Source organism: Scylla paramamosain, chromosome 46 (assembly GCF_035594125.1).
Source record: "Scylla paramamosain isolate STU-SP2022 chromosome 46, ASM3559412v1, whole genome shotgun sequence".
NCBI classification, from domain to species: domain Eukaryota; kingdom Metazoa; phylum Arthropoda; class Malacostraca; order Decapoda; family Portunidae; genus Scylla; species Scylla paramamosain.
Window position 1 is genome coordinate 581857 of NC_087196.1, and position 13144 is coordinate 595000.

At 42.3% G+C, this 13144-nt stretch overlaps 1 long non-coding RNA gene across 3 annotated transcripts in view; it reads left to right on the plus strand.

Moving 5' to 3' along the window:
* Positions 1-13144, plus strand: part of LOC135094588 (uncharacterized) — a 42356-nt gene that overhangs the window by 26413 nt on the left and 2799 nt on the right. The window contains exon 3 of one of the 3 annotated variants that reach the window (XR_010263875.1): positions 10868-11011. The exons of 1 other annotated variant lie outside the window; for it this stretch is intronic. This is a non-coding gene — a long non-coding RNA (uncharacterized LOC135094588). The remainder of the gene's footprint in view (positions 1-10867; positions 11012-13144) is intronic. One more of the 3 variants, XR_010263876.1, reaches the window with a different exon arrangement.

A 13144-nucleotide genomic window follows, 5' to 3' on the forward strand; every position in this document is an offset into this window, starting at 1 on the left:
GGTCGGACTGCCTTTCTGTCGACGACCCGAAGTGTCTTGACACCCCCCCCTCAACTTTTTCTTCATTAACTTGTGCAACATTCGCGGTCTAAGATCTAATTTTCAATCTGTAGAACACCACCTCTCCTCTTCTAAACTTCATCTTCTTTTCCTCACTGAAACTCAGGTGTCTGAGGCAACTGACAGTAGCCTCTTTTCTGTTCACTCCTACTTTCTCTATCCTCATTTTCGATCCAAAGCTGGATGATGCGTTTATGTGCGCAATGACTTAACCTGCTCTCGTGCCCACGCTCTTGAATCTTCAGAGTTTTCCACCATCTGGCTACGACTACAGAGTCACTCTCAAACTAAATTCATCTGTGCTGTATACCTCTCACCTAACTCTTCTGTTTATAAGAAATTCTTTGACTACTTAACTTCCAAAGTGGAGCACATTCTGACTCTCTTCCCTTTTTTACAGATCTCCGTCCTTGGAGACTTCAATGTTCACCACCAGCTTTGGCTTTCCTCCCTCTTCACTGACCATCCTAGTGAACTAGCCTTCAACTTCGCTATCCTCCACGACCTAGAGCAATTGGTGCAACACCCTACTCGTATTCCTGACCGTCTTAGAGATACGCTCAACATTCCTGACCTTTTCCTGACCTCTAATCCTTCTGCTTATGCTGTCACCCTTTCTTTTCCGTTGGGCTCCTCCCATCACAATCTCGTATCTGTATTTTGTCCTATCGCTCCAATCCCTCCTCAGGATCCCCCTAAGCGAAGGTGCCTCTGGCGTTTTGCCTCTGCTAGTTGGGGGGACCTGAGGAGGTATTTTTCTGATTTTCCTTGGAATGACTACTGCTTCCGTGTCAGAGACCCGTCTTTGTGTGCTGAGCGCATAACAGAGGTGATAGTGTCTTGCATGGAGGCGTACATTCCTCACTCTTTTTCTCGTCCTAAACCTTCCAAACCTTGGTTTAACACAGCTTGTTCTCGTGCTATACATGATAGAGAGGTGGCCCACAAATGGTAATTAAGCCTTCCATCACCAGAATCTTATGCGCTTTATATTTCTGCCCGGAACCATGCCAAGTCTGTTCTCCAGCTAGCTAAAAACTCCTTCATTAACAGAAAGTGTCAAAACCTTTCAAGATCTAACTCCCCTCGTGATTTCTGGCATCTAGCCAAAAATATCTCCAATAACTTTGCTTCTTCTTCTTTCCCTCCTCTACTTCAACCAGATGGCACCACTGCTATCACATCTATTTCTAAAGCTGAACTCTTCGCTCAAACCTTTGCTAAAAACTCTACCTTGGACGATTCAGGTCTTGTTCCTCCCTCTCCTCCACCCTCTGACTACTTCATGCTACCTATTAAAATTCTTCGCAATGATGTTTTCACATCACGTGTGTTTTCACACACACACACACACACACACACACACACACACACACACACACACACACACACACACACACACCAAAGCGTACCCACCACCACCACCACCACCGTCACCACAACAACACCAAAACATCCTCCCTTTCTCGTGGTGGTGATAAATCTGAAGGGTGAGGGAAGGGAAAGGAGAGAGGGAAGGAAGGAGGAAGGAAGGAAGGAAGGAAGGAAGGAAGAGCAGGGGGGAGAAAAAGGAAAGGAGTGGAGGGGTAAAAGTGTGGATAGACGAATGGGAAAGAGGGAAGGCAAGTGACACCAACACCGTGGGGGAAGCGAACGTGGATAAGAGTGAACAGTAGAGAGAGAGAGAGAGAGAGAGAGAGAGAGAGAGAGAGAGAGAGAGAGAGAGAGAGAGAGAGAGAGAGAGACTGCCACGTGTAGACCAGACCACTTCCTTTAGCTTCTTTCCTATAATAGTAACTATAATATTAATAACTATAATAATACCGCTACTACTACTACTACTACTACTACTACTACTACTACTACTACTACTACTACTACTACTACTACTACTACTACCACTACTACTACTACTACTACTACTACTACTACTACTACTACTAGCAATGATCTGTGCACTGTTTTTTTTTTACATACACAAAACACAGAAAATACACAAAAAATAAAATACAGTTAAACTTGTTATGAATATATAATTCATATAACTGAAATTATTATTATTATTATTATTATTATTATTATTATTATTATTATTATTATTATTATTATTATTATTATTATTATTATTATTACTATTATTATTATTATTATTACTATTATTATTATTATTATTATTTATTATTATTATTATTATTATTATTATTATTATTGTTGTTGTTGTTGTTGTTGTTTTTGATGATGTTGGTGATGGTAGTGGTGATGATGGTAGTATTCATCTTAAAAGAACGTTGGTTTAAAGGTTCCTGAGCCCTGACTGGCCAGCCAGCAGCCAATAACGAGAGAGTATTATCCTGCCATGTGTAGAAATGTGTAGAAATAAATAAAGAAAGAGATGAACCAGTACAACTAATAAGTACACAAAAAAATAAGTGATTAATTAAATATATATCAATAAACAAACGAAAAATAAATGGAAGAAAAGTATTGAAGAAGAAAAAGAAGAAGAAGAAGAAGAAGTAAAATTCCTTTACGTGCTTATAATGAAAATTACAACAACAACAACAACAACAACAACAACAACAACAACAACAACAACAACAATGATAATAATAACAAGCATTTCCTTTCTAATTATGCAAAACAATTCAATAAAATAAACAGAAAATAAAATAAGCAACAAATAAAAATGCCAAATAAAAAAATCATGATCACTTTTTATATAAACGCTCCCTCTTGGTCCCTCTCCCTCTCTCCCTCTCCCTCTCTCCCTCCCTTCTCTTTTCATCAATCTCTCTCTCTCTCTCTCTCTCTCTCTCTCTCTCTCTCTCTCTCTCTCTCTCTCTCTCTCTCTCTCTCTCTCTCTTGTACTTCTTCCTCCTCTCCCTTCCTGCTTCTTCACACTATGAGAATATTCACGAAAAAATTACATATTGGCTATGACTTGTGTGTGTGTGGGGGGGGGGGTGCCATATATTTGGTCAGTTTTCCTTCAGCCACTGTCTACACTACTGGTAATTGCACAGTATCCATCATTGCTGTTGTAACTCAACAAAAAATGGAGTGCATTTTCTTCCCTCTGGCTTTTTTTTTTTTTTCTTTTTCTTTTTCGTAGATATGAGTGTGTTCCTGCGTTGAACAAGTTCGTGTATTTTAATTAAGTAGACCTTTGTGTGTCGCTCAAGTACCGAACGGCCTGGAAACACTAAGCCAAAGGGACGCCGCTCAGTCTGCAGCCAGTGTGGCGGCGTATCTTGTGTGGTGCGCGTGTGTATCGCATTGTGTTCCTCCTCAAAGACTTAGTGGTGGTCAAGATAACCAGGATTGGCCAAGCCCTCCCCGAAGTGTGTTACCAGTAGTGTACCAGGTGTGTTGAGTAGCCGCCACGTGTACAGCCACACGTGTGTTGTGTACAGAAAGATCTTCTGCGTGTTTTGCAAGTTCCATCATGCCGCTGGTCCGGGAACCTGCACCGCCACGATCTCAAACAGAACGCCATTCTGTTGTGAAAGTCTGAGACGCCTCCGTCCCCCTCTCCCACTCCTCTCCCCACCACTCACCAACCACTCCTTCCAGTCCCCCTTCCGCCAGCACCTTCTGCTCCTTCTGCCCTTCTGCGAAGGGGCTGCTAGCCACTACCTGCCAGCACTCCTTCCTGCCCTTACCCGCCTCCCACTTTTTCCTGCCCCTTCCTACAACCCACCCCTTCCTAACCCCAACATCGTCAACAACAACAATAACAACAACAACAATAACAGTTGCCACCACCACCACCACCACCACCACCAACAACAACAACAACAACAACAACAATAATACAGTAACCAGTGGATTTATTTATTTATTTGTTTATTTATTTATTTATTTGTTTTATTTTTTTCTTTTATTATTTATTTATTTTTTTTTTATTTATTTATTTATTTTTTCTTTTACGTAATGAAGGGAGACGAGCATGAAGCTTTTAGCGAGGCACACAACAGCAGCAAGACAAAGACGAACAATCAAGAGACACACACTGCTTGCTGATATTCGCTTTCTTCAACTTCTCCCCTTTTATCGGAAATGAAACAATCACCGTCTCTTTTAGTCTGGGTCGTGCACAGGGGGAAGGACCGCGAACCTTCACTGAAAGCAAAAAAAAAAAAAAAAAAACACGGGAAAACACACACACACACACACACACACACACACACACACACACACACACACACACACACACACACACACACACAAATGAGGTATGGGATATTACCTACCCCTTTTATCCTTTTATCAGCGAGATAACAGCTCTTTAGCGTTGAAACAAAGGAATAAGAGGGTGAGAGAGAGAGAGAGAGAGAGAGAGAGAGAGAGAGAGAGAGAGAGAGAGAGAGAGAGAGAGAGAGAGAGAGAAACAGGCAGACCTGGTGGCTGATTGACTGACTAAATGAGATTGAGATTGAGAGGAAAACCCACAGAAAAGGAAAGAAAGAAAGGAGAATAAGAGGACACACACACACACACACACACACACACACACACACACACACACACACACACACACACACACACACACACACTTGGTAATAAGGTGACATTATTTACGTAAAGCCCTTCTTGTCAAGCGTAGTAAGAGCCAATGACGCAAACAAAACACTACCAATAATTTTTGTTTACTATTATTCTGCAGGACACACAGCTTCCTGTAATGCGTGTGAACTGTCTTAGCTTAACCACTCTTCATAAAGAAAGTTTAATCTTGAAATGGAAGCCTTTTCCTGTGATAGATCCAACAGGCAGTGAAATATTCCGAATTACTCTGCGAACAATACCTCAAATAATTCATCTGATTCAGTGACCACAATTAACAACTAACCTCATAAAAAAAAAAAAAAAAAAAATGACGTGAAACTCCGGCCTGCAATATCTTAATCATGCAGCTTAAGGTTCAAATCCTGGAACAAAGAACAACACAGGGTCAGACAAGGCTTGGGTAGAAAATTAGCAGCAGACCATTTAAAAATACCTCAGTCATCCCTTGACTCAGTTGACGCCCAGCGGCAGAGGCCCATTTTCTCTGAAGCCACGGAGTTCACAGGGTTCACGAGGAGGGCGAGGCTGCGAGACCTGAGCGGGTTTGCGTGTGGCGATACGGAAGCATGGAAAGAAATAAAAGGGGGAAAGAAAAAGTATGTCATTGATAAGATTGAGTAAAAAAAAAAAAAAAAATAAATAAATAAATAAGAAATAATACTGTAAATATGTAGATAAGGATACAGTCAAAACACGAGAGGCGTGAAAGGAGAATAAAATGGTTGAGAGTGACAAAACAGAAATGTGAGGAGGAAGAAGAGGAATGAGTGTTAAGAAATGATGATAAAAGTGGAATGTAGAGCCGAGATACGAAGAGGCTAAAGCAAGGAGAGCATGAAGGCTGAGGAGATGATGAGGAGTGAGGGACAGTGAGTAACAAGGAAGCCGATGAAGGAACGTGACCCGGACACCAAATTAATAATTTTTGTCAAGTAGAAGGAAACAGAGAAAGAAGATGTGGCAACGTGCACGACCTGAAGCATTCGTATCTTTAGTATCTTTAGTACCTTTCCTTCCTCATCCCGTGCCTGCCTGCTCTCCACTAATCCACACTGCGTCACCCTCCACCCTGCACTGCTTATTTCCTCATGTCCCACGCGCACTCTCCACTGCACACTACATCCACTGACTCGTCCACCAACCCTTCTCCTCATCCCATAGTCCATCCTGCGGCCTTGACTCGCTGGCTGCTTGTTTCCTGTCCATCACTATCCCCTTCACTTCGTGCTTTGCGTTGTTCAACCTTCATTTTCTCCTGGGAGCTGTCCTCTCTCACCCCTTCCTTTGCCTTGCCTTCTTTAGAGTGGTGTCTTGTGTTTTACCATGAAACTGCTTTCGTGCTTTTTTTTTCGATCATATTTCATCGTATCTTTAGTATTTTTGTTTTCCCGTAGTTTTGCCGCGTGGCGCCGTTTTATCCTGTTGTTGTGGCGTTTAGAATGAAGCAATTAATATCACTTCTTGTCTAACGCCCCCTGCTGCCCATCAGTAAGAGGAATGGCAGGTGTGAGACTTCCTGCACCGTCCACACTGTCACGAGTTTCACAGAGTTTCACAGAGTTGATCTGTAGCGCCTTGTCATGTCATAAGGACTGTTTTCAAAAGACAAAGAAATTACTTTTCTATCTGAAGAGTATTTTTTCGAATAATGAAACAAAATATTTGTTGAACCTCCCCTAAAAACTTGAAAAGCCTCACAACTTGTACTAGAGGCTGCTACAGGCGGTCGAGGAGAGACACCGAGACGCTTGCAAATATCCATATCCCAGTGAAGCCGCGTGGTGTGTTCCTCTGTGTCTGCGGCAGTTATGCACTTGTTGTCTCCTTGCATTAGTGAAAGGAATGTTCTCATACGCAAGTGCACCTCTCGTGTGTGTGTGTGTGTGTGTGTGTGTGTGTGTGTGTGTGTGTGTGTGTGACCGCTAGACTTCGTGTACAGGGAAACCACTTCTCCACTCATCATCTCCCAATGTATCGTGGTCACTTTACACTCATTTTTCTATTCTCTGCTTGTGTACTTTGTTTTATTCAATCCTTGTGTTTTGGTGTATTTTCTCTTCTCTTGTCAGTGTTTACTTAGGTTTAACAGGAAGGTGTGTGTGTGTGTGTGTGTGTGTGTGTGTGTGCTGGGTTTGACTTTACGAATTTACGAAACTGTTTAAGGCTCATAAATCTCATAATAAAAGTGTCTGTGATTAATATTCACCTCAGTCAAGCTCCCTACATTCATCTATTTAAAGACCCCTTGATAAAACTGCTCTATAACTTCATGAAAATACGCGATTATGTGCTGAAAGATGATTGAGTAAATGGAGACAAAGCTAGTATAGTTACCCCGAGTAAAGCTGCGAATCGTTTTCTGTGGTGAGCGGTCGGGGACGAAAGATAGTGAAAACGGGCGTTTCTCTCCTCTAGACGGACGAGCAGTCACCGGCAACTCAGTTATTCCATGTGTACAAGGAAGTTTTGGGCCTCACTAACTACATGAAAAGAACAAGAATATTCAAGTATCTATGTTCTCTCTCTCTCTCTCTCTCTCTCTCTCTCTCTCTCTCTCTCTCTCTCTCTCTCTCTCTCTCTCTCTCTCTCTCTCTCTCTCCACTATCCCATCATCTTTCTCTCTTTTTCATTTTTTTTTTTTTGTCCGTTTTCTTTATACGAGCAGTCATTGGGTGTTGTTTTTCACACTGGTGTCATGCTGCTTAATTTTGCGGTTATTGTCACACCTTATTAACATAGTCATCGCTCGTGTCACCTCCATTTTCCTTATTCCTTCTATCTCATTATCACGCTCTTGTTTCATTCTTTTCCTTCTTTCCTTTCCATCTCTCTCCTTTTTTCCTCCTTGTCACTCTAGGTCTCAGCTTTCTCCCATCTGTCACTCTCTCTCTCTCTCTCTCTCTCTCTCTCTCTCTCTCTCTCTCTCTCTCTCTCTCATCTACCTTACAATTCTCACCTCTTTCCCTTCACTGTTGCCTCTCCTCCCATTCTTCTCTCCTTGGCCCTCTTCCTGCACCTCTCAGTTCTCTTTCGCCTCCATATTCGTGGTGGGCAGCCCGGCGCTAACAGCCACAGACAGGCTACCATACATGTCCCTTCTCTAGCATCATGAGTTGTGGCGGCGGCTCCAGCAGTCTTCCCAAGCACTCCTCACGCTGGCGGGAACTACTGGCCGGAATGGTGAGGGCCCCGCAGCGCCACAGGTGTATTAAGACTCGGGAGTGCGAGCTTTCTTGTACCCTGATGTGTTGGGTTGCAGCGTTTGTAGGTACACGTTCCTCTGTTTTGTTTTATGAGGTATCATGACTGTTGTTACTGTTACTGTGACTGAAGCCAAGCAAGGGACGAGAGTTAGGAAGCTTGGAGAGGCTGGAGTGTCAAGAACTGTGGTGTTTTCACTTGGGTTTTCTTTTCTTTCCATCTGGTTGTGACAGCCTCCGTTGGGGACTTGCGCCTTCTCCCCACATGAGTGGCACCAAGTAAGGGACAAGGAGAAGAAGGGAAAAAGATAAGTAATGGGAAGAAGAAAATATTTATATGGTAAATGCTACTACGTCCAATGATTTTTCTTTTAAATTATTGCAAACTTTTATTACTTGGCAGTGAACGCTAAAATATCAAAATTTGTGTAGTAACAGTTTAAGTTTAATAGCAATATACAAGGAAATATAGTTAACATGCACCAACGGTAGACTGACGTTACCTGTGTGTCAAAGGTGAAGAAATCTCTGGATCTGAGATAACCTGACAGCGAGTGAAGGGTGAGGGACCATTAATCTGGCAGTGTACAGGGACGCCGCCTCAGCGACGCCTCAGAGCCAACACGCAATGGAAGAGCAACATTTCCTGCAATGAAGCGTTTGTGTTCTTGCACCTTTTTCACACAAACACTTGTACCAGTGATACTATCGCCGCTCCAGTCATCACACCATCACAGCCACAACAGTTACAAGTTCACCTGTCCATATGCACCACATTTATTGCCACAACTAATGCCATGTTCACGACCACACACACTGCCACTGCTAAAACCACCTTCAGCACCACCTCTACCACCACCACCACCACCAACAAGCACATTTGATGCCGGATTTCAAAGCAGACATACCTACATACACATAAAGGTGATTTCAAATGCTACAAGACAACTACCACGCTACTGTCGAAGAATCTGTTTTTCGTGATGGCGTCGGTCAGAGATGGTAGTGGGCATCCTGAGTCAGACAGAATTTGGTTGGCATTTCTACTTTTATGTTTGTTTCCAGGTCAGGACATTACCTGCGCCCCTCGCGTGTGACTGACGGTCCCCCCACTAGTCAAATACAAGGCCACAGAAAAACAAACGGTCAGGTGTCCTGTTGTGTGAAGGTATTTACTAGTCAGCTGCATCCAAAAATGTGGCAATACTGAGTCTTCCCTTTGTCTGAAAACTTTCTTACTTTTCCGCATTCAAAGTTCATCCATTCCTTCACTGAAAAGGATTCCCCCCTCCCCGCTCTCTCTCTCTCTCTCTCTCTCTCTCTCTCTCTCTCTCTCTCTCTCTCTCTCTCTCTCTCTCTCTCTCTCTCTCTCTCTCTCCCCTCTCACTTTCAGTGTCCCTGTGTGTTTGTGTCTTTAATAGCGTCGAGGGCATGCGTTGTCGCTGCTCTCTCTCCTCACTCTGGCCAAAACTAGACCAAACCTCACAAAACTGGCATAAAGGATAAAGTGAAAATAAAATGACAATAAACAAGACATAAACACAAGGCAAACAACAGCAAGTAACGAAATGACAACACGGCGGTTTGATCTTGATCTTGATGCTACAGGTGGTTCGGGAATACTCCAGAACCAGGCCTTTATAACTTTAGCTCCTGTAGGAAAACGGAAAATAATGGCAGACAGAAAAACAGGCATCATGTTTCACACCACTAATTCCTACAACATCTAGCGCGACACGTTTTGTCTTTCACAGCCTCAATCATCCTGTCATTCGTCTCCTCACACCGTCCCAGCAGCAACGCCATCCACTCCCTTCCTGTCTTCTCCACTCTGACGTTCCCCAGTTCCCTCAGCACCACTTGCGTCATCTCATCGCTGTGTCTGGCATACTTCACACACTCCAGCACTACATGCCCCACCGCCTCATCCTCTCCCATGTCACACATCTGGCACACTTTGCTTCAACACTCACACCATCTGTAAAATTATTTGGGAAACACTATCCATTTATTTTTATTCATTTTGTTTAAAGAATGTCAATGTTTGACTCAAGTTTAGGTACACAGCAGCAGCAGAGGTAATGTGAATAGGCAATATATATATATATATATATATATATATATATATATATATATATATATATATATATATATATATATATATATATATATATATATATATATATATATATATATACATATATATATATATATATATATATATATATATATATATATATATATATATATATATATATATATATATATATATATATATATATATATATATATATATATATATATATTGTGGTGTAGTACTGAACTTAGTGAGGAATGGTGACATGGGCTTCCATGTTTTATATATGCAAATGCATGTTTTGACTATACGAGTATTTAATCATAAGTGCATATTTATCACTTTTTTTCCTTAACACTTCATATTTTTTTAGTTTTTGTGTGTTTATGATGAATATTGTATATGTAATATTGTCTTAATCATAATTTCTTGTAAATCTCATAATGAACAATTTAAAACAGATTGTGAGCAGGATTATGGCGCACACTTCGTAAGTGGCAGTCCTACACTCAGTTAATACGGTGTAAGGAGGTGTATTGATGCTTTATACACCAAAAACTTGTCTGGCTGTTTTCTTTCCATGTTGCACAAGTAGCACAGTCCCACTCTGAGCTGATGTAAGGCATGTACCGGTGGGTTTCTGTCTTGTTAAGTAAAGGATTATGTTAGTGCGTAGTGTTTGCCTCTTTAGTGCTTCACAAAAAAGTGCCACTCAGCCACAACTCTTATGTAAGTCTTTGTAGTACACCACTGCACAAAACTTATGTCATTTCCCTGTAGATCTTGTTTGTATTTTTATTCCAGTATGCTCAAGCCCACGGGTGATTTCTTTCATTGATATGCAGGCCTCACGTACACTTCATTCTTTGTCAGTGTCGTACTGTATTCGCGGTGATCAGTGAACTGCTGGCTGATGCAGATCTAGTCTTCTCTTGGGGACTTATTGTCTGCATGTTGACAGGCTGGATCAGCAGAGGAGCCGACACCGCACAGCTCGGCGCTCTTCCCCTGTGCCTGAGCAACACTGCGCTGACACGTCTGTCCGATGCAGGGAGGAGACAGCAAGCGAGAGGCGAGGCTTGGCGGAGTTTTGACATGTTAGGCGGTTAGTGTTCTTAACTAGAGTAAATACACTTGAGAAAAGTAATATATGTGGGGAAAAGGTTTTCAGTTCAGGTTTCCCATGAGATGAAAGTAAAAGGCATGTAGAAAGGTTTGTGTTAGCAATTGTAGATGCAGTTATGGTAGAAAGTTTGTGGGAAAGGGAAATTGTTACATGTTAAGTGTCTTGTTGGGGCAATGGAAGTAAGTGGAAGGAAGGAGAGGCTTTGCTAAGTTTAGCCTTGTCTGAGTATTACTGTACTTGATTAGGTTAAAGAGTTGTGAAATTTTTTTTTTCTACTCATATTTCAATAGTTCTGGAAATAATATCTTCACATATAGCATATAACATGGATGGTGTATTTCACTTGTTAATTTTGAGGGTAATTTCTATAGTGTGCGTCCTTTACTTTTCGTTTTCTCTCACGGTTAAGGCTTCCTGTCGTTCTCTCTCATGGCAGACTATGGTATCTCGCCTCGGGTCGGTTCACCTACCAAACTTTACACATTTTCATTCTTATCTCAGTTATATTTGTGTACTTTGTAATTCCTAAACTGGTGTATACCTTTAAAGGACACTACTACTACTGTGTCATGTGTATAATCACGTTGAAGAAAATAGCCTATCATGTTTACGAATTCAGTTTTTTTTTTCCTCTCAAAGTCCACCAGACTGATACACTTAAATGTGAAAGGAGTGGTTGTAACCTTTTAGAGGGCTTGGATATCATCTACCATAGTTCCACAACAGAAGGGCACCAAGCAATCCTTTGCGTGAGGCCCCAGGATGCCAGAAAGGGCCTGGTTAATCGCGGAAAGAATACTGGATGACTTGTGATGTCAGAGTAAAAAATCAATAAGGGAGGGGAAAGGAAAGCTTCGAGTGAGGTTAGTCAGTCAATGCAGTAAAAATATAAGAAAGGAACAGCTGATAAGCAATAGGTCTTCTGATCCTGCCAGTGGAGGGAAGTGGAGAGGGAGAGAGAAGATCCTTGCAGATTCCACATACTCAGTAAAGAAATTTGACGGAATGAAGTGAGTGTAGTAGACTAACACGAGAGTAGGAGAGGCCAGCCAGAGATGAGAGAAAGAAGCGGAGAGGAAGACAAGGAGAGGAATTGTTTGCACACTTGTAGAGTTTTCAACGGTGAAGAGATTGCAATGGGTAACTAATGGTAAGACGAGAGACACCGCGAAGGATGAAGGAACTGCACGAGTGAAGAGAAGTGACGAAGAGAGAAACTCCTTAGAGATTTCTGATACACACTGCAGACTTCCAGAAGATGAAGATGCTGTGATGGATAACTGAAGGGGGACATGAAAGGATGGACGAGTGAAAGGCAGTGAAAGAGAGACATTGCTTAGAGATCTCATCATTTTTATAGGGAACTTGAATGCATTGAGAGAGCAAGGGACGCTGGCGGGAATGAAGGACACAGATGAACGAGATGTGAAGACGATAAGAATTGCTTGTATATTAAGAAGACTTGTTATTGTGTAGTAAGCAGCTACAATGGCGATGGATGTGTGGAAAGAAGCAAAGAAGAGATACATGCCTTAGATCTCAGAGTAAGAGAGTTCCTAAGGAATGAAGTGACTGAGAGACTCCACCCAGTAAGACAGGAGTGGCGACGGGCAAGAATGAATGCTGTGGCTCAGTGACATTTAGTGATTACTTGCAGGCTAATGAGATGTATTAGGGAAAGCTGACAAGGTGAAGTGACTCCATTAGTGCCTTTGCCAAGACACAAGTAACTACCTAGAACAGAAGAGATGGCTCACCTGAAAGAAGTGAAGGAGAAAAAATTACTGCAGGTATTGCAGATCACACACACACACACACACACACACACACACACACACACACACACAAATGCTCCATTTCACTATATTGTGGTGGGCAAGTTTAGCGTCAAGTGTTTATCCCTGGCCAGGAGGCGAGAAGGCGAGGTGGTGAGGGGGAGCCGTGTTCCCGCTGAGTGTCACCTCTGTTTATTTATCTCACAGACGCCACCCTGTCCCCCGCTGCCGCCACACCCCACATTACAGTGAAAAGATCCCGGCACAAGCTGTCTGAGGCTCCTGCGAGAACCTGCAAGGCGAGGAGGCGTCACCACGGGAGTGCTTGGCAATAATG